This window comes from Micromesistius poutassou (assembly GCF_964030765.1).
Source record: "Micromesistius poutassou genome assembly, chromosome: 8".
Classification (NCBI taxonomy): domain Eukaryota; kingdom Metazoa; phylum Chordata; class Actinopteri; order Gadiformes; family Gadidae; genus Micromesistius; species Micromesistius poutassou.
The window spans coordinates 14,710,150-14,730,621 of record NC_140278.1 but is presented as its reverse complement, the minus strand read 5'-3'; the positions used below and the strand labels follow the sequence as shown (position 1 = coordinate 14,730,621).

Here is a 20,472-nt window from a genome sequence, read left to right as displayed (position 1 = left end):
TATCGATACATCGTCAGTCCAGGATCGTAACTTGGGGCTCTGCGCAGTAGCCCCTATTCTTTTGTTTTTCCAGGGGTAGCGGCTCAGTGAATGTACAGTAGGCTGTGGTACAGTGAACGATGTGCTGAATAAAATATCATGTCGTATCGGAACGGTTCACGGACAGACGTTGTGTGAGTAGGGTTTGTTGATTCTCGATTTGCCTATTTCCCCCAAATAACGTTACACAAAGACGCATTTGTATGCTGCAAAGATGAAGGACATATTAATGTTACGCTTACACTTAACGTTTTAGTGACACCATTCTATTGTCATTGCTACTACAGAAGATATCATAATGCCGGTAAAAATGTACGTGTATAAAAAAAAATGTCATTGAAAAATAAAGGATATAATCTGTTCCGTGCGTCCATCGCAAACTCTGTAGATAAAACCACAATAGGTTTTTGTGTTCCACAGAGACTGGTGTCTACAATCTCCCCAGTGCCAGTTAGCCCGTCCGAATACATACTCGTTATTTCCCTTTTCCCCTCTTCCAAATTTGCAGGCAGTTTACTTGCGAACCATTCTCTATTACCAACATGTCCGACGTGGTTATCCAGCACATCACCTGCCAAAATGAAATATGTTTTGTTGTGTGTGTGTGTGTGTGTGTGTGTGTGTGTGTGTGTGTGTGTGTGTGTGTGTGTGTGTGTGTGTGTGTGTGTGTGTGTGTGTGTGTGTGTGTGTGTGTGTGCGCGCGCGAGCAAGTAGAACACACAGGTGTGAATTACACATTTGATGGGGCGGTTACGTCAAATCCAAAAAGTTTGATAGCACTGGCTACTCTAATATCCTGGACATAGACGCATCAGGCAGTGTAGGGCTGAATCATAATCATCCCCTAGATTTGCTTGTTCCAATTATTCGTTGACCAGATTTGTTCCATTCCATTTTGGATTGTAGCTAACAATGGTAGACAAATGGTTTCCTATTTCGATGTGTCTGTCCTATGGTTGGGTAATGCTCTTTTTTTCATCGATACTCTCTCCCTGGCCCTCTCTAACCTCAGCGTTGCACACTCCAGAGTTCTTCTCAGGATGCTCACAGTGTACCTTGTCCCCCGGGCCCTGCCGCCATTATGTCATGATGTGGGAACACTGTGGTGATGGCTCATGTCTGTGTACCAATGTGGTTATAGGGTCAATTAGCAACCCTATGCAATCAACGTGCTATTGAGGGCTGCCTTATTCCCTCAATTGTCAGACGAGTGGACCTCTTTAAGTAAATTTGGCTTCATAGCACTAACTAATCACTTGGTTGAACACATTTGTCATTGTTACTGCCCTGACTCTTATGCGGTCTCTCTTCATTTCCTCCCCATAGGAGTAGGTAGGTATGTATGCAGCCATTATAGTCACTCACTGTCCTCCCCCGGCCCAACCCTCCTCTCATGTTCACCAATGCAAAGCAACAGTGGAATGATTTCTCTTTCTAATGCCTTCACTGTGCATTAGGGAATCTTAGTGGCCTGTACATTATTGTATTTGTGTGTGTGTGTGTGTGTGTGTGTGTGTGTGTGTGTGTGTGTGTGTGTGTGTGTGTGTGTGTGTGTGTGTGTGTGTGTGTGTGTGTGTGTGTGTGTGTGTGTGTGTGTGTGCGTGCGTGCGTGGGGTTGAATACAAGTACCAGGACAGCATGTCCATTTTCCTCATCGTTATTGTGAATAGCTTTCCGTCGGCGTGGCTCATTTTCACCTCCGATGGCTCCGTTGCTCAGTTAGCATGCTTAATGGCGCATATTGCCCAGTATGCAAGGCTCCCAGTTTCCATCTCCGAGACACTTTTAGCTTGAAACGACGGGGTGTTCCATTGGATGGCTTTTCTGTGTTTGCAGATGATGGTGTTTTTCTAATGGTCCGCAGGGTAATGGCGGTTGAAATGGGTTCGTAACCAGGGGCCCGTAGTGGGACCTTCAGACGCCCCATTTCATATTTCAACACGGAGACAACTCGGTCCCCATTCTCTGCTGACGACCACGGCGCATTATAACACAGACATTACGTACGGGTACATCACTACGGAGACCCTGCGCAGTCTGCTCTGAAGTGATGCTCTGTCCGGGCGTATGAGTCGTGGATGTATTAATGCCCTAACCCCAAACAGTGGCGAGCCGCGGCGAGGGCGGTTGCAGCTGCTGAATTGCTCCACTCACATTCATTTCCTCCCCATTTCAAGCTCAATAAAATCGGAGTGTATTCCATCCCTTTTTTCTTTGGCTTTCCCTTTTTTTTGTACAGTGTTCCTTCTGTTGCTGCTGCTGCTGCTGCTGTTGTTGTTGTTGTTGTTGTGGGGCCTGGACAACAATGATTTGTCTGAAGTGCCCGGGCGCTAAAGTACCTGCAGCAAGCCACAGTCGCTGGTGCCTAAAGAATGGGCAGGCGCCGTGCTTGAGGAAGCAACAGTTAATCTCCGCTTCCCATCGGAGACACATGCTGCCCCGGCCTGGCCACGCCACCTGAGAGAGCCTCTGCTTGGCACCTCATATTTCAAATTGATGGTAGCAGGTTGTTACCCATGGCAACTGTGCAGCCAACGAAGGGCTAAGCTTGAAGGAGAAAAAAAAGAAGAAATGCAGGGGGAAAGAGGGTGGGGGTCGGGGTGGGGGCTTGTAGGCGGAGCAGGAGGATGTTAAGGATTCAAGGGTACCCTTCGCCTCCCTCCCCCCTGACTGCTGCCTTGTGTCCGGTGAAGGGTTTGGGACCCCTTGGGGAATGACTTATTACCCATCCGCCACAGAGGCTTCCCATCATCCATTACCCCGGGCCTGACACGGGACAGGCCCCGTCCGGGCGATCTGCCGAGACCACAGAGGGGCCTTGGCCTCGGAGACCGCCCCCCCCGGCCCCCGGCCCCCCCCGGTCCACAGCTGGCAGGGAACCGGCATTAGCATGTTGCGTCGGGCGTTACAAATGGACGAGTTAGGGGAAGTGAGGCGGCCGTGTGCCTCCTGCACTGCAGCTGATGGGGGTCTTCCATCACTGTCCCCCTGCCGGACCCCGCCGCAGCCGGAGCACACCGCTTCGCTGGCAGCACAGCGCTGCAGAGGCACAAGGAGGGGGAAGGGTTTTTTCTATATGTTGTTTAGCCCTCTGCCTCTTTTTATTTTTTTTGCTGATTCAGCCCCTCGTGTGTCAGCCGCATTAGCCTTATGTTAACGTTTCCCGCTTGTGATTCTCCGCACGGCAGTTTAAGCTACTTTCCCCCCCGGGGTCCCCCCTGCTGGATCAAGGTTATTCTGCAGACAAGCATCTCGCGGCGACACTCTGTGCTCTCCCGCGGTCGGTCCAATCTCGTGCCATTAGGTGGAGTCCTTGGCAGTCTTATAATTACTTCTGGTGATTCCCGAAGCAGGCGTGCGATGGCTACCCTCCTGCGGTCCTCGCCGTGGTTAGTGCAGAATGGGAAATTACAGCCTACTTGATGAGTGTGTAAATTTCAGGAAGAGAGAGGGGGGGGAAAGAGAAAAAAAATCACCTCTGGGTTCAGTAAAAGGATAGGAAGCAAGAGAAGGGAAGTGAGAGGAGATGGCGAAGCCCCAAACATCAGGGCTGTCAGGGACCGCACTTTGGCCATGTGACAGACCCCGCACCGTCAGTCCAGACTGGCTGTCTTCCTGCGGTTCTGTTTGAGCTGTTGTTGCAGGAACATTAACCCCTCGTCCAACGCAGACTCGGGGGTGTTTGGTGCCGCCAGCACCACCGCGGCGTTGGCGGCGGCCCGCTCTGCTAGCATGTAGCGGAGGACTGTCTGGTTGCGCTTTGTGGAGCGCGGTGGACAGGCTCCAGCAATTAAGAAGACAACCTGTAGCCCACCATGTCCGCATGTTGGCTCAGATGTATTTGGGTCAGCGGTGGAGTCTGGGGTACTGTGAAAGGGCTCTTTTGTGTTTTTTTCTTTAGCTTAAACCGCTACTGCTAAACGTTGCACGTTTTGGTTTGAATTCCCTGTGAGGTGTCACTGAGAATCGCCAGCCGTGTCCCCTATGGAGCACGGCTGCAGTCTTCTGTGAAGGGCTAGGCTGCTCTGACCCCCTCGTGGTCACCTGGACGTGTTGATCATGGTGGTTCAGGAGTACTGCTGTATGGCCTTTGGAAGAGCAGTAGGGAGTTACGGATGTCTTTCTTATTAACCTGCCTCGGATTATCTTCACATACCACACTTATTTTGGAGGGAATCCAACCTGAAAATGAATTTAGACTATTTTTTTGTGCCACTTGCCATAAGCATTCATTTTATATAGTAGTGATTCCTGTTATCTGAAGACCTCATAATAATTGAGGTTGGCAGCAGTTAATTATGCAGGGTTTGGTCATATTACTTTTATTGCCACCCACCATGCCAAGGTTGATGTTTCCAGCTTTTTTTTTTAAATCATCCTTTTACACTGTTATGTCAAACCCTACTTTACCAAAACTTTATTTCACCCTGTCTTTGTCAGGTCTATTTGTGTGGCATTGTTCCTTTGTCGTCTGTTGTTCAATGTGAAATTATTTATTGACTTGATTCAAGGGAATGTTAATGGTGCGATGCTTTGGGTTTGTATGTAGCAACGTGTGTGAAGGGGCGAACCAGTACACCATTGAGAAAAGACTTGAAAAGTCTCTCTCTCTCTCTCTCTCTCTCTCTCTCTCTCTCTCTCTCTCTCTCTCTCTCTCTCTCTCTCCTCTCTCTCTCTCTCTCTCTCCGTGCCGCCTGCCCTTTTAGATGAAAGAAAGGGTACCTACTCTGCATACTATCACAGACACACGCATCCTTTGATTGGTGTAACAAGGCGATTTTCCCTCGCTACCTGGAGGGCCGCTCGGAAATGGCATGTGCTGCAGAATTGAAGGTATCTTAAGGGGATTGGAAAGGAAATTAGGAGTTGAAGTTGTGTTTTCATGCATATTGCACATCTTCATCTTTGCTGAGCTGCTTACACCCAGAGACATATTTTCAGACCAGTGGAACCAGGGAGGATGTGTGTGTGTGTGTGTGCATATTAATAAAAAATAATAATAATCATACTGCTCCGTAGCATAATGTGAACTCCCAGATGATTTTGATTGCGCTTGTATCAGCAAAACCCTAACCCCTCTTCCCTCACCCTTTGCTAAGCACAGGAACAAACTGTTTCATCTTAATGCACTGCTCTCTTCCTGCCTGCTATTTTATTTAATTGGAGGAAACGCCTTAACTAAAGAACCCAACGTCCCTTTAAATGACTGTGTGTGCCGTACACCACCTATCGATTCCCGGGTCCCGGTGTGGACGGCTAAAGGTGCTATAGTTTGTGCTCCAAATGACCGCTTTATCACTTCATAATGAGGGCCAGCCCCTCGGCTCATTGATTGAGCGCTCAAGCAGAGAGCACAGCAAGCCCCCCCCCCCCCCCCCCCCCCCCCTTTAATTCCCAATCTTCTGCCTCGGCCATCCTGAATTCCGATTTCAAAACCCATCCAGCTCTGTGATTACGGACGACTCCTCTTTAAATTCCCTGTTATGACAAATCTTCAAAACGATGAAGTCAATTCTTCCCTCCTGCCAGATGGAGTTTGATTTTAATACGAAGATCTTACAGATCTCCTCCCTGTGTCTCCCGCGTGGGCAGGGATTTCATTAGGTGTGCAGATCTGATGCAGGTGGTGCTGCTCAGTGGGGAGGGTCTTCAGGGAGCGACAGATGTAAATAAACAGCATCGCAGCCTTTGAAGGACCTGCGAACGTAACCCAAACTAGACCTTTCGTTTTTGGCACCCGCAGAGTAAAATCCACAAGGAAAAGATAATCTCATCGGCGTGGAGCCCAGGACCGTATGAGGGGGAGTGTTGTTCTCAAAATAACAGACACCGGCAGTCCTCAGGATACTGAGACTGGCAGTGCATCCTGATAAATGTGTTGGAAGTACTTGTGGGCACACAAAGACTCATGAATATCGGATGCTTTTATTATGAAGCAACAAAAAGAATCTGATTTCTGTTGATCTGCGGAATTGTCAATTGTCTGGCGTCACATGCTGTGTGAAGCGATTAGGCCAACTACAGCAGAAGGGCAGCGATAGTAGGTGTTTTCTCTCCTTTCTCTTTAGATTCTATTCATAGTTATGACCGCATCCCATCGATTCTTCTGACACTTTATCAAAAGGAGATTTTCATGGTCCCAATATGTGAAATGAAGCAGGAAATTAAAACCCTAAGATAAAGATTTTTTTTCTACTCCATCTTCCCACCTTTCCCAAAGTCACAGTTTTTATACGGTAATGCGGTATTCCATTCGATCTTAGCTCCGTTCTGCACACACTCAGAAGGGTGTGGCAGGTAATTGGGTGGTAATTTGTAGTGCAGTAATTCATTACTTGTGTTGTTAGATTGCCAAGTAAGATAGCAAACTGAATTTCCCATGAATAGGGTTAACATCTATGGTACCAGCGGTACGCACATAACTGGTACCTTCCCATTGCAATGCACATTTTGGTACTTCAGTATTTAGTTGGTTGATGCGTTTAGGTTTTAATTTATGGAAACAGTTATTTTAAGAAAACGCATACTATTATTTGTTAAATTATTTTTCTATTCATTTCAAATAATTAACAATTTAATTGCATTGGCCATAAAAAAAAACAACAGATTTGTTTCTGCTTTTCAGGGCACCTCTCATGGCATTCATGGCAAATAATTCAAACAATTCCCAACCCTAACCATGAATCCTCTTCTTGACCACAGCTGTATAATGTTTGTGATAATCAGGAGTACACTAGCCTGTACTTAACCCTGCATCCAGTTTCAAAACTTTCCATAAATAGCAGTCTGCTTTGACCCTGTCAGCAGCAACAAGTTTGTTGCATAGCCTACTGTACACCCCAAGCATGAAGACCTGAGGCAGACTCTTTTCTCAGCTTGCTTCAAAATATGAATTGGTTGAACAAGTTTTTATGTTGTACTCAACACTGACAAAGCTTTGATTTTCTATTGTCTTCTCAAGATGCATGTTTCTTCGCCACACAAAACAACTAAACCAAACTATAGCATTTGTGAGTATTAGCATGCTGTTATTGGATTCCATTGCTGCGGCTGAATGTTTTTGCTTGAGGTTTTTTTCCTTGTATGGAAATGAGCACTGCTGGAATGTGTGTTGGTGTGAATCCTTGCGTGCATGTGTTTGTTTCCGTTGGTCGCCATATGTGAATATCAAGTGTTTGGATTGGACACGCTGTAAGATAAGTCCAGAAGGAGACTCTTGGAGTTGTTTTTCCCTATTCCTTAGAACCCTGGGCCCGCTTCCATTTAATTTGGGCTATTTTTAAAACCATCTCCAGGGGCAGAGAGTTAGGGGTTGTGTTAGCCAGGAGAGGGGCTCGCAGGAGGGTGGGGGTGGGAGGGGGGGGGGGCGTTGTCATTTGAATCCGACACGGGCCCATGTCCAGGATAAGTAGAGCAGGCCTCTTTCCTTCCCATGCATTTTTCTTACCAGTCAACATCAGCCTAGACCTGTGTGTGTGTGTGTGTGTGTGTGTGTGTGTGTGTGTGTGTGTGTGTGTGTACAGATAGTATATGTTAGAATGTGCGTAATTTGTGTGCGTATACATACAAAGTATTTGTCCTGAGACTTACTGTAAGTTGTAGCATACATTGTTGTGAACATTTACCCGACAACTATAAGCGTCTTAATGTTTATATATCCTATTAAATTTTAATTTGACAAAAGGAGAGCCATAAACTTCCTCCATCTCACACACACACACACACACACACACACACACACACACACACACACACACACACACACACACACACACACACACACACACACACACACACACACACACACACACACACACAGTCTCTTCTGATGTGGGCTGCTGCCTCATTGTTTTCTCATTTCTTTATTGCGATCTTGCGTTATCTTCCTGCCATCTCCCTTTCTCCCCCAGGGACTTTTGCCTGTGATTGACGGCATAAACAACAACTCTGGATGAACAACGCACCCATCGCCAATATTACTTTTTCATAACGTAAGAGGAAATGTGCGTGCGTGCGTGCATGCGTGCATGTTCAGTTATTTATTCACAGTCACCTTCCAACCCACTCTGGTTTTATTTTAAATGTAAGCCTGTTGACATAGATTGTTATTGTGTACTTGTTGGGACTTGGCACTAGAGAATCATACGAATTATGGCAAACAAATTTCATACTTTTGTTGGTTTGTGATCCTCATACACATGCAATACGCACTCACAGACACAATATAACAACACATTTTTGGCATTTGAAATCATTTCCCTGGGGAACTTCATAAACATAATGCTGTATGCCGTATAATTTGGATAAGTGCGATCCATGCTCTAGTTTTGAATTTAAATCATTCCACCTCAAGTTGTATTCCTTTTATTGCTTTCTCAAATTCTATTGCACAGAACTGAGCAACCACCTACGTAGCAGAAATTGAATAAAAGAAGAAAAACAGCAAAAGAAAAGACGGGGAAGAAAAGTTTTCATCACACAGTTTGAAATGAAGTTTAGGGCACCAGTGCCATTGGATGCTAATAGAAATCCCATTGAACCCTCCTCCAAACCCACCCGCCACTCCCCTAGCCCCCCCCCCCCCCCCTCCTGCCACTCCCCGGCCCCCCCGCTGCTTGTTCCATTTGAGAGAGAGAGACTGTCCGACACAAGGCGGTGACACAGGTCACAGCCAGCGCGTTGACGTTCGCTGTTTGGATCTGGTTTCTTTAATTAGCCCGTGTTCTTTTTAATTAACCAGTCGACTTAGCGCCTCTGTCAATTCGTCTCTGCCCTGGCAGGCAGAGGTGAATGCCTCTCTCTTTTGTGTCTCCATTCTGGGCCTTGACTTGTAGTGTGTTCCCATCATTGTTTTAGAGGCAGGTTTGTCGTCCTCTTCCCTGTTTGATTACCATGATAATAACCCTTGGGGGGAGGTGGAGGTGGTGGAGAGCCAGCACTGGCCCACTAATCAGCCCCCCCCCCCCCCCCACCACGTACAGGACCCTGGCTCTGCCCCTATGCAGCGCTCCATCAGTTAAAACAACACGCTGCAATTCAGCATTAATCTCAAATATCATGGAACGACTGGAGGCTGGACGGCCAACACAATGGCAAATTAAGGGCTACGTCAGTGCGATAGTGCACTGCCGTGCCGCAAACTGGATCCTTCCCAAGTGTAATTATGCTATATCCCCCCCCCCCCAACATTATATACCAGGCTCCCTGGTCAGCAAGACTTCATACTGCGTGGTAAGGAGATGCAGAGTGAATAAATTAGCTGAACGGCTGAGAACACACGCTGAAACTCAGATACGCCGGACCTTTGTGCCAATTGGCGGGAAAAGAGCAGTGAGACATTAAACATCCCCGTTTTTGGAGAGGGGCTAAGGCGGGCGGGGGGCTTTCAGGGGGTTGGCAACCTTGACCTGTGATGGAGTGAGTGATTGATTATTAGACAGAGGTAACTCTGTGTAACCCCCCCCCCCTCCACCACATCCGCTGACATGAGGACTGTGTTAACGTCGGACACGCAGCGCAGACAAATCCCTGTCACGCTCTGGAGGGGCGAACACTGGTCAGGGTTAGAGGTCAGGAGTCCAGGGGAAGGGAGGGGGGCGGGGGTCCGTGTCACGACCTGAATCCTGATTGATTCTCTGACTCTCAGCCGGCGGCCGTCGAGGAAAAGAAAGTAAAGTGGAGATAAAGGAGGGTGGAGGGAATGTTCTACAGAGGAGTAAGAGGGGGTTGGGGGGGGGGTCTAGAGACCCCCGCGGTCAGAACACACTCAGCACACGCACACTTTGCGCCGCCGCCGTCGCTCTTCCATGCGCTGGCCTGTGTTTTCACTTTCTCAGCCCCCCCCCCCCCCACCCCCCCCATGTTGAAACGAGACACACCACCACATGTTTTCCCTTTACCCCGCACCAGACAGCTGAGCACCCCCCCTGAGTGGGGGCGGTGTCTGCCGGCCAGATGAGCACCGCTGGGTGGTGGAAGAGTCACACACACACACACACACACACACACACACACACACACACACACACACACACACACACACACACACACACACACAGCTGGACCCTTCAGAAGGGTTTGCTACAACATGCAATGCAAGGTTCTGAGTCATTTGGATAGTGAATAAAGGGAAGCGTGGGTGCAGAGCAGTGTCTTGGTTCGGCGGGCGTTCCATTCAGAAGACCCTTGGTTCAATCCCCCAACGGAAGACATCCTACCAGACGGACATCCTTGAGACATGTCCACCCCACCCCCCACCCTTTTCCTTGATAGCGGCTATCTGAATTCGCTGTGAGTCTCTGAGGGCAAAAGCGTCCACGTTCAATGACTACATGGTTAAATACCCCGGGTCGTGGGCCAGCGGTGAATAATATTGACAGTTGTATTTTGACTCTTTTGCATGCGATTCTGGCGGGTTATTGTGCAGGGGAGAGGCAGCCCGAGAGGAGCCATGTGAATGCACAGTCTTCCCCTTGTCAGAGCTCACAAGTTCTGGTGTGCTTCCCGGGTAAAGCAGCAATTATGTGAAAAAAGTCCTTTGAGCGGTGACTGCTCTGGCATTCTGCCATTTAAATGTCTTCTGTCTCCTCCAGAAACTCTGAAATGCCACAAACGCTGCAGCATTCCACCGGGCCTGAACCCGGGACACTGTGGTCCTCAGGCCGGCTGTTCTTCAGCTTCTTCTTCATTGTTATCATCATCATCCTTATCCGTTTTTGTGCTGCCTGAGCACCAAACCATTTCCAGTACCCTTTGCTCTTTCTTTGCAGAGACCTTTTTCAGAGCCTGGGCGTTGTTTCTTTTGCAGTTCTCATTCAGCTTCAATCTGTTGGAAAGATCTTTTCTATCCAGTGTTGTTCTCTGTACTGTATGCAAGGACTCCATCTTTAACAACAAGTATAGGCTATGCATCAAGATGGGCTGATGTGCAGATATTGGGGGGAAAAAAGCAATTGTTCAACGTTCATGTTAGTTAATGCTTAGTCAGAAGAAGGTCAATGACCAAAAATATATCATATATCACTGTTAATGGTTAATATGGTTATAATGTTGAGGTCATAAGTATCCTCACAGTTAATTGATTCTGGCCTAATATTTCCCAGCTGCTTTCATGACCTTGTGATCCTGCCCCCTGGCTAATAACAACACAAAGTGATCAGGATATGTTCCTGAACACCTTCTCTCCCTTTCTCTTTTTCTCTTACGATTGTCGCTCTTCCGGTAAAATAAGAGTGAGAGTAAAATAAATGCTTAAAACACTTAAAATTATCAAAAGGATTGCCCTAACCCACCATGAGATTCTGCACACCTCACAATAACTTAGCATCGTTAGCCCTGTAAGTGTTATTTTAAAAAGAAAACAAAAGAAAAACCACGCATTTGTCACAGTATGGTCAATAACAATCCGTACGGTAACAAATTCAAGCCTCTGTAGCCCTAATTCTCTTACCACAGAGCTTGAGTTTTCCGAATCGTTTGAATTCTTGGAAGTGTGTTTGGGAAGTGTTTGTCACTAGCCATTCGTAGCCGTTGGCTTCCAAAATGGTTTTGAAGTGTCAGCCAGCCTAGCGTAGCTGTTAGCGTTAGCGTTAGCCCAGATGATCCTGCCTCTGAGTCCTCCTCTAGATCCGGCTCCGTGGGGCTTGATCTGTCACGTTAAGCAGTTGAGTCTTATGGCTCCAGGCTCTCTTGATTAATGAAACCACCGCTGCTGACTCAAAATTAAGTGTGTGTGTGTGTGTGTGCGTGTATGTGAGCATGTGTGTGCAACTGAGAAAGAGAAGAGATTTTCATCATCTGCTAGGATGACTAGCATGACTAGCACTTTTAAAAAACTTTTTAAAAACCTCTTCTCGTTCTCCTCCTCGTTCTCGTCTGCGTATTAGAGAAAACATCAATGTCAAATGTTGCTAAATGTGCATTTGCTTTATGGTCTAAATGATAAATGTATCTAATAAAAACATATCTGACAGATTCAATAGCAAAGAAAATTCTTGCTCAATTAACATTATCTAATTCATTAATTATCGCAGACAATTATTTTATCTCGCACAGTGTTTCCCACAGACCAGGTAGCAATGTGTGGTGCCCCACTGCAGGGTTGGCAACTTTTGGTTTTTGGCCGGAGTGAGATTATAAGAGACTCTTATAATGCTTACATTATAACCAGGGGTGCATAACTTTTTTAGTGAGTTACTCATTTGAATATCAGGAGATGGTGACTTGTTGAGGGGGGGGGAGGGGGGGTACAAGATACACGTGTAGTTTTGTTTTGATGACCTGACGGTGAGTTACGCAAAAGCGCTGTAGTGGCACAAGTGACGTTGCGCATCGCTGATTATGGGCGCGCATGCATACTTGCGTACCAGTTATGTGCACACCTGATTATAACCGCTGGTGGAATTGTTGGGGGGGGGGGGGGGGGGGGGGGGCGGGGTTGGTACGGGATCACGGGCTGGCGGAGTTGTTGATGGGGGGTGGGGGTGACAGCCGCAGCAATTTAGCGCTTGTCCGAAGCAACGAGAGATCTAACGGGTATTTTTCTTTTTTTGGCGTGACATTTGTTGCGTGTGCGTGAGAGCGTGAGATATTTATACTTAAAAATCACGTTAAAATAAAAAAAGCGGAATCAATTTGTGGCGCTCGTTGTTGAATCTGTGGCGCTGCGCCACACATTGGTCTATGTATGGGAAACACTGTCGCATGGACGCTGTTTTTATTATTTATTTTCTTATTGTAAAAGTCTGTGGCTCACTGGCTTTTATTTTGTAAAAGTCCATCGTGAGCGAGCCTAGTAGAGATGCACGGTTGGCGGTCATGCCCGCGGACACGCGGATAATCCGCGGGACAGGTCGTTTGCATGTAAAAAAGTAATACTTGGATGAATTCCGCCCAGCGCTCTGGTTTACATCAACATTCCATGGTGCAACCATCCCTGTTGCGTATGCCCTTACACATTGTTGAAATCATATCCTGGATGCTTTATTCTTTCTATGTGGTTTTTAGTTAATGATCGGACTATAATAAGACCACGTTGGCTATGTAATCGCTGACAACAGGGGACATTTCATAGTGGTTGGTGGAAACCGGGACATTTTAGCGTCCCAACAGGCTTTTGTCTGGACTCGGGACACGCAACTCAAAATTGGGACTGTCCCTGCAAAACCGGGACGTCTGGTCACCCTAAATGAATGGTGATCGGGCGTGTGCGGGTATCAATTGTTGAAAAAAACATTGCTTTGGGTGGATGGCGAGTGGATTATTTATATTAAGCAGCGAGTGCGGATGAGTTCATCCACGCATCTCTAGAGCCTAGTGTGTTGCTTACTGCTGCGGCGCTCACAGGAAAGAGGAAACAGTCCGAAAATAATTTGCGGATAAACAAACATGGAGAAGGGTACAGAACTTTTACATGGCCACTCTCATTTTAAAGCTCTTCCAGACGGTGCATTAGACAGAGCCAAAGTTATTTGTAACCACTGCAAAGTTTAATTTTCTTAACACCGGAGTACTTCCCGTCTGAAATACCACCGAAATGCAATACACAAAGTGCAATACAGTTGATACCAGCGAATAATTCACAAATGTTATGGCACGTTCGTTCATGTGGCAGTACATTTACAATAAAAGTGTGCTATACACTACTTTTTAATTCATTATTGGATTTTGCGTATAACAATGCAATTAATCGCGAACTAGGAACTCATGCGATTAACGCGATTAAAACCTTTAATCATTGCCCAGCCCTAATATATATATATATATATATATATATATATATATATATGTGTGTGTATGTGTGTATGTAATTGTATTCAAATGTATTAATAAGCTGTTCTAGTTTTGTGCAACCTCGCTTGAACAAAGAGGTCAGGGAAACAATTCCTGTGATATTCAATCAAGCAGACTTGCTTTGAATATAGGGGTATACTTCTCAGTAAACAACCAATTCTTCCTACCCTCTGCTTGGTCTAACAGGATCAGACAAACACACCAAATCAGCCCTGGCCCAGTTCTGTTCCTTGACATGATGCTGCACTTTCATGGCTGTCTTTTGTTTGTGGCGTAGGGAGTGGATGGAAACTCTTTCACCCCTGGGGAGGGTTGTGCCATCATCTCCTGTTTCATCTTCTTGTTTCCACGATGGAAAAGGAATCAATGGAAAAGCCCCGTTACAGGTGTGAGGTCTGCCGCTCAACCATGGCTGATACTTCAGATGTGCTGCTGCTGTAGTTGTTGTTGAGTTAAAGGGCCCCGATGGGCATCCATCTCCAAGCCTCAGTTCATCCAGTATAGAGCTCTTACCGCTCTGCTAGAGCGCCACAACTTACCTGTCTCATAACTAGGGCGGGACGGGTGAATTGGTACAGTCTTCTTTGACTTGCCTGTTTATAATACACTCTATTGGCCGGTGTTCTCAGTCACTCCATATACTGGAGTTTAAATACCATGATTCAACACTAGTGTCTGGATTCACATTAAAAACCCTGTGTTGATTTGACATCAATGGCTGAAATCGTCTTCTGACGTTTGCTTTCTGACGTATGCACATGCAGTCCCAAGCGATTGTTTAAGTGTTTTCAAATAGACTGATTCAGTGAAGCCTGGAGGATCATTTTCCCAGTGGGGTTCCTGGCTCAATTCTAAACGGTCCTCCAACCCTCATGCTGGGATGTTTACCCCCTGAATGGAGGATGTGTCTTCAGCTCCCATGCTGTCTTTACAGAGCCAAAGCCAGGCTATATCACCAGGTTGTGTGGGGCGCATCCTCCATTTGTCATCTGCTAAATGACTAACTGACGGGCAGGAACCAAAGTCTGAACGAGGCGGAACCTCAAAAACAACCCCCTCAAAATTGTGGCACAGCAAGACTAATCACTGCATGATGTTGAGTGCCTTTTGAAGTTTCAGCATCATGACCAAGGGTTCAACTTTAACCCCCCTGCTGCAATTCTCTGCCAAGATAAGTTAGATCACTTTTAAAGTGTAAGCGAACACCCATTTTCGGCTTGAATTCAAACACTAAAAAATGCAAAATACACCACCCACAGCAATCTTTTTTACTACCGTCGTTTTGTATGCATGTTAAAATGAGCGATTCTGAAAATGAAATACCCAGAAAGCATAACCCTCTCTCGGGCACAAACATCCAAATCAACTGCTAATAAGATGGAGATCCACACCTCCACACACACCTGGCCACGGGTGTCCCTTTGTTATGACGTTGTAGAATATACTAAGAGGCACTTCCACGTCATGACAGTATGAGGAGAGCAGAACCTTCACAAACTGGTTGGGGGAGACTTGCAAAAACTCCTGTCCTGCTTACTCCTGTTTTCTCAATATGATGGTCTTATTTCAGTAACAGTGATGGTATAGATTACTATGTTGAAGATCATGTGAGACATATTACCACGTTTAAAACTCCAAATAAAAGATTTTAGGTTCACTGCCCCTTTAAATGACATTGATCTCAAATGATGAAGGGCATACCGACAGTGGATTTTAAACAGATGTCCACATTGGCTAGAACACACACACACACACACACACACACACACACACACACACACACCAAAAGCTGGGGTCTCTTTAAAAAATCCACGTGCAAAGTTTATCAAGCAATTTTCCGTCTGGAAACAGGAAAGTGCTTTAAGGATAATCAGGAAGGTACTCGGCTTGTTGTGCCCGGATCTCGTTTCCACTGCTGTGTGCTTATCTAACACTTTCATATTTCCTTCCCCAGAATGTTGTGATCTAATAGAGGTCCTACAGATTGCAAACACAAGCAGTCATCGATCACCACTTCAGTTGACACCCCGCCGATTGGAGGGGGGGAAAATAACACTGTATCTGGCCTGGCGCCTCAAAGTATCATGCTACCCAGAACAGTTATTGATAGACAATAATACCAACCCCACCTTCACACTTAGCAAAACAATGGGACAGGTAAAGAAGGAGAGAGAAGAAAGATGCGAGGACAGGGAGAAGAGAGGAAAATAAGTGTGTGTGTGTGTGTTTCGACCTCTCCATCACCCCAAGTGTACCTCCATCAGTAGCCTGTGGTCACCAGCTGGTGGGCCTGCTAATCCAGGCTCTGCTTCCGTTGCAGTCTTCCAGCAGCTCAGCTCCTGAATGGTGCCCGAGCCAGGGGTCAGAGCTCCTATCACCGCCGCTTGTCCCTAGTTTATCTTTCTGTGAGTTTAAGATCCAACCGCGTCACCATTCCCTTTACGTTTTGTTAGGCCTTTGCTGGAAGGATAATGGAATGGCAGGGGGGGACGGAGGGGTGATTACAGTTTATTGGGAGTTGGCTTCAAATAATGTATTTTTTACAGGGAGCTTTAGTCGGTGTGGTTAAAAAAAGCTATTTTCCAGAACGACAGTCTGCACACAATTTTTCCAGCACTTTATTTATTTATCTAGTGACATTGTGTGGACGGCGGCGTCACATCAAGAGCACACATTGAATCATTGGCCTTTTGAATGTTTTAATAATTTAAACTCATTACAATGGCCTGGCCAAGTTATGTGACTCCTTCTAAACACCCAGTCGGCTGGGTTAAAAGCGCATAATGGGGGTGTGAGGTGCCTGCGTGCGTGTGTGTGTTGTTTATATGCTATATGATCAGGTGTCTCCTCCTCATCAAACACATGGAGATGCATTGTGAAGCCAGCCAAGCTGCCCCTGAATTATTTACACATCCACTCTGAGTTATCGCCTTTCAGGAATAAAAATAGTGCGTGGGTGCGTGTGTGCATGCGTGTTGTTGTGTATGTCTGTCTGTTGGTTGTGTACTTCTTTCTATTTTATTGGGTGTTTTAATGTGTGTCTGTTTAGCACAGTGTGTGTGTGTCTCTGTTGTTCGTGTGTTGGTGTGTTGTGTGTCTTTCTGTCTGTCTATCGGTGTGTGTCTGTTTATTAGTGTGTTTTCTCATGCTACTTTGTTTTGCGGCAAGCTTCGCCGCCTGTAGCAGATTGGCGAAACAGATTGTGAGCTAAAATGCTCGCTTCTGCTCAGGGATTTTCAAAGCCTTTATGCAGTTATTGTGTTCTTTCTCTGCACTCCTTCATCCTAGAATGGTTTTGAACTAATCTGATGATAGTTTGTTGTGTTATTGCTTTATTTGATACTTTACAGTATACCATGCCCCGCAGCCATGTAATCAGGAGGCCTCGATTACAGCGTGCATATTTCATGTGAAGATGCTCATACTGTCTTCGTGTTATTACAGTATTGTGCAGTAGAAGTACATTTGACAATATTCTCTGGCGCCCGTCTCTCCGCTGTGTTTGTCAGAAATGCAACATGGCCTTTTTCTCTTCCTCTTCCTTGCAGTCGGTGACCTTTCCTGGCTCCTGACCTTTCTCCATCCTTTGGTAACTCTTCCTCCCCTGCTCAGTGGATCACTGCAGCCCATCTGTTGGTAAATGGTAGGTTGTCATTAATTTTTCATCACTTTTGTATTACTATTGACTTTTGTCATTGGAAGACGATTTGATTGCACTTTTCAGTCAACGGCAAATTCTTAAACTGAGTTTGACGAGTGGTCTCCCATGAAGCATTCCAACCAATTCAAACAGTGTAATTAATGGCCCTTGTGAAAACAAAGCGAAGCAAACACGCAGCTGTATTCGTAGATATGATTAATTCACATTAATTAAAATGGTAATCAAACATTAACAAATGCCCACTTTACTCGTCTGGCTCTGAATTGTAAAGAATATTTTTTGATGTTTCCTTACTCTTGAGAATCTGGTCGTTTTGGAAAGTAATCCAAGCCGTATGTGTTGAATACGGACATAAAACCAATCGTGGATATAACTTTGAACTGCAATTTCATTCATCTTATGTTACCCGCCCAAAACAAAGGGATTTATCCCGATTCACAAGACCCTCCTGCATTCCTGTGCACCACAACCACGCTGCCGTGGGTTTTCATCACTACGCTAATCAACATAATTGGAGGTGATGGTGCCATGGTGGAGTCCAGCTCCACCGTCGTGGCGACAGAGAGGCAGGCTGTCTTCCTGCTCCTGGCCGGGTTGGGGAAAGGTGTGGACAGCAGAGGAGAGGGCCAAGGTGCACCTCTGACAGACTCTCCTCCTGGGACTAATAACAAACAGATGGCCGGCCAGATGTGGGCTGGCGGTGACCTTGGTCACCACGCAAGGTTAACGCCACACGCCACCTGTCTTTAAGACAGCCCTTGATGCACAGACATGGAGGCGGACATTTTTCTTTCTTTCTTTCTTTCTTTCTTTCTTTCTTTCTTTCTTTCTTTCAATCTTTCTTTCTTTCCTGCCTCTATTGGTGCCTTTTTGGTTTTAGTCGTTTGTTTTGGTTACCCTGCCGGTGAGCGTCGTCCTGTTAAGTCTGTACGCGTCGTCCGGTTGGTTTTGATTCGGCAGAATAACCGTCACACTTGTAATATCAATGAGGCTGGCACAGCTTCGGGACTCGGGGGGGAATCGACCAGACATTCCTACACTAGAACCGCACAACAGAGAAAGGCACAAACTCATTTTAAAGCACTTCAGTGCCTGTTTACCGCTCTAAAAAGGCACCGGCCGCGGCACCCAGCACCCCCCTCTTCCAGGGTTAAGCGCTATGTTGCCGTGGTGCTGTTGAAGTTGAATGCATATCTAAAAAAAGAACAAAACCCACTGATGTAAGTTGTAAGTATGCGCCGGGGTGCTTATTGGGCCGCGCGGCTCGAAACTTTGATCGGCGGTTTGATTGACTGGCGGCAGCGTGGCCATGACAACGCTCAAACAGCCCAATGTGAGCACAGAGCCCAGAGAGGCTGCAGGCAGCGGGAGCCGGCGCAGGCAGCGCAGCGGGGGAGGGTCCTATGGGGTTCATACTACAGAGTCACCATCAGAGCCTGGAAACAGGCTTGCAGAGGAGGGTGAGGGGGGGGGGGGGGGGGGAGGCGGCGATGGTTGTGAAGGAGGAGGGAGAGGATGAAGAGGAGGGATAAAGAGATGGTGAAGGAGGAGGAAGAGAGTTAGAGGGGAGGGTGGGGGTGTTGGTGGTGGCCGGAGGTGTCAGGAGGATAATTGGGGTGAGCAGATCTCTGGGGTTGATATGGCAGCTTTATTAAGACTAGTGAAGTCCAATGTCTCTCTCTCTATCACTCTCTCTCTCTCTCCCCCCTGCTTCTACCACTTTCTCTTTCCATCTCTTCTCTCTTTCTTCCTCTCTGCGTCTGTACAACTCTCACTCTCACCCACGCATGTTTATAAGCCAAACTTCAGTGCTGCTGGAGCCCCTGCACCAACAAAGAGATGGAGGGCCAAGTTGTCCTAGATACTACAATGTAGTCCATTACTCAAAACCACTGATGGGCAAGTGGCAGATTTGACGTATGTTCTTTCTTTGGCTGAGCGCCACTCTGCTAGCTTTTGTATTGGTGTTAAGCGTGGATGTGCTGTTATGTGGATGGCATTGATTGAGATTATGTAAGCCTCAACATTATTATTATTATTGTAATCATCCTTAGGACTCAAGCATTCCATATGGAGCCTAATTGGGGAAGGTTAGATAGCAGTGGTCAGGGAATATATTACGCCGGATTCCCTGGGGAAATATTGTTTTGGAGGACATTGGGAACTTTTGTCCTCTTCCCTTAAAATATACTAAATATAAAAAATGTAAATGTATATATAATATGTCAGTGTTGACTTTCAACTGGGAGTCAAAAAGAAGTTTAAGGTAAATACATTACAAGCATATTTAATACTCAGTTTAATACTCAGTTTAATATTTAATTACAAAAGTAAACAAATAGACAAGTCATTGTGGAGCACAAAAGGTAAATGAATAAATTAATTAATATTCGACAGCGTGAATGTAGTGGTTGAACAATATCAGGCTACAAACAAAGCAGGGTGACATGTTAAAGACTGGAACCCTGCTGAATATTCAACACTTTAATCCTGTGTTACTCAGAATCACGATACATTTCTAAACAAGGAACTTGCCTGGCCCTAGTTCACAACTGTGTGTATTCCCATCTTTTCTGAACTCTGTGAGTTGCACTACAAAGAGAATATGTGTGCCATAAGCTGTGTTTGTTGTTATGGACAAAATGACCGTATTTTTCTTAGCCCCAATTGGATTCCAATCCCTGTCTCTCTGCCAGCTCTGGTCAGCGGCATAACAGTATGTCCACACCGCCGCCGCCGCCCGGTTAATAAGGAACCCCACTCCTGCTACCCACCAGCCCCCTGCCTTCCAGTCCACTCCAACAGGGGCCGGGGCTAATCCTCTTCCTGGTCGCGTAGGAGGGATGGCAGGGTGTCCCAAAGCCCTTCGCTGGCCGGACTTCAAAGACCCCAGCGATACAAGGGGGTTGTGAAGGAGATGGGCCGGCGAAGTGGGGGAAAGTGAAGTCCGGCTGTAAGCTCTTGGTGATCTGCGGGGGGTG

The 20,472-nt window shown here is 46.4% G+C and overlaps 1 protein-coding gene across 2 annotated transcripts in view; it reads left to right on the top strand.

The window, feature by feature from the left end:
• sema6cb (semaphorin 6Cb) overlaps positions 1-20,472 on the top strand; it is a 126,488-nt gene that overhangs the window by 356 nt on the left and 105,660 nt on the right. For both annotated transcript variants that reach the window (XM_084471177.1, XM_084471175.1), the window contains exon 2: positions 17,379-17,473. The gene's annotated coding sequence lies outside the window, so the exon portion shown is untranslated. The remainder of the gene's footprint in view (positions 1-17,378; positions 17,474-20,472) is intronic.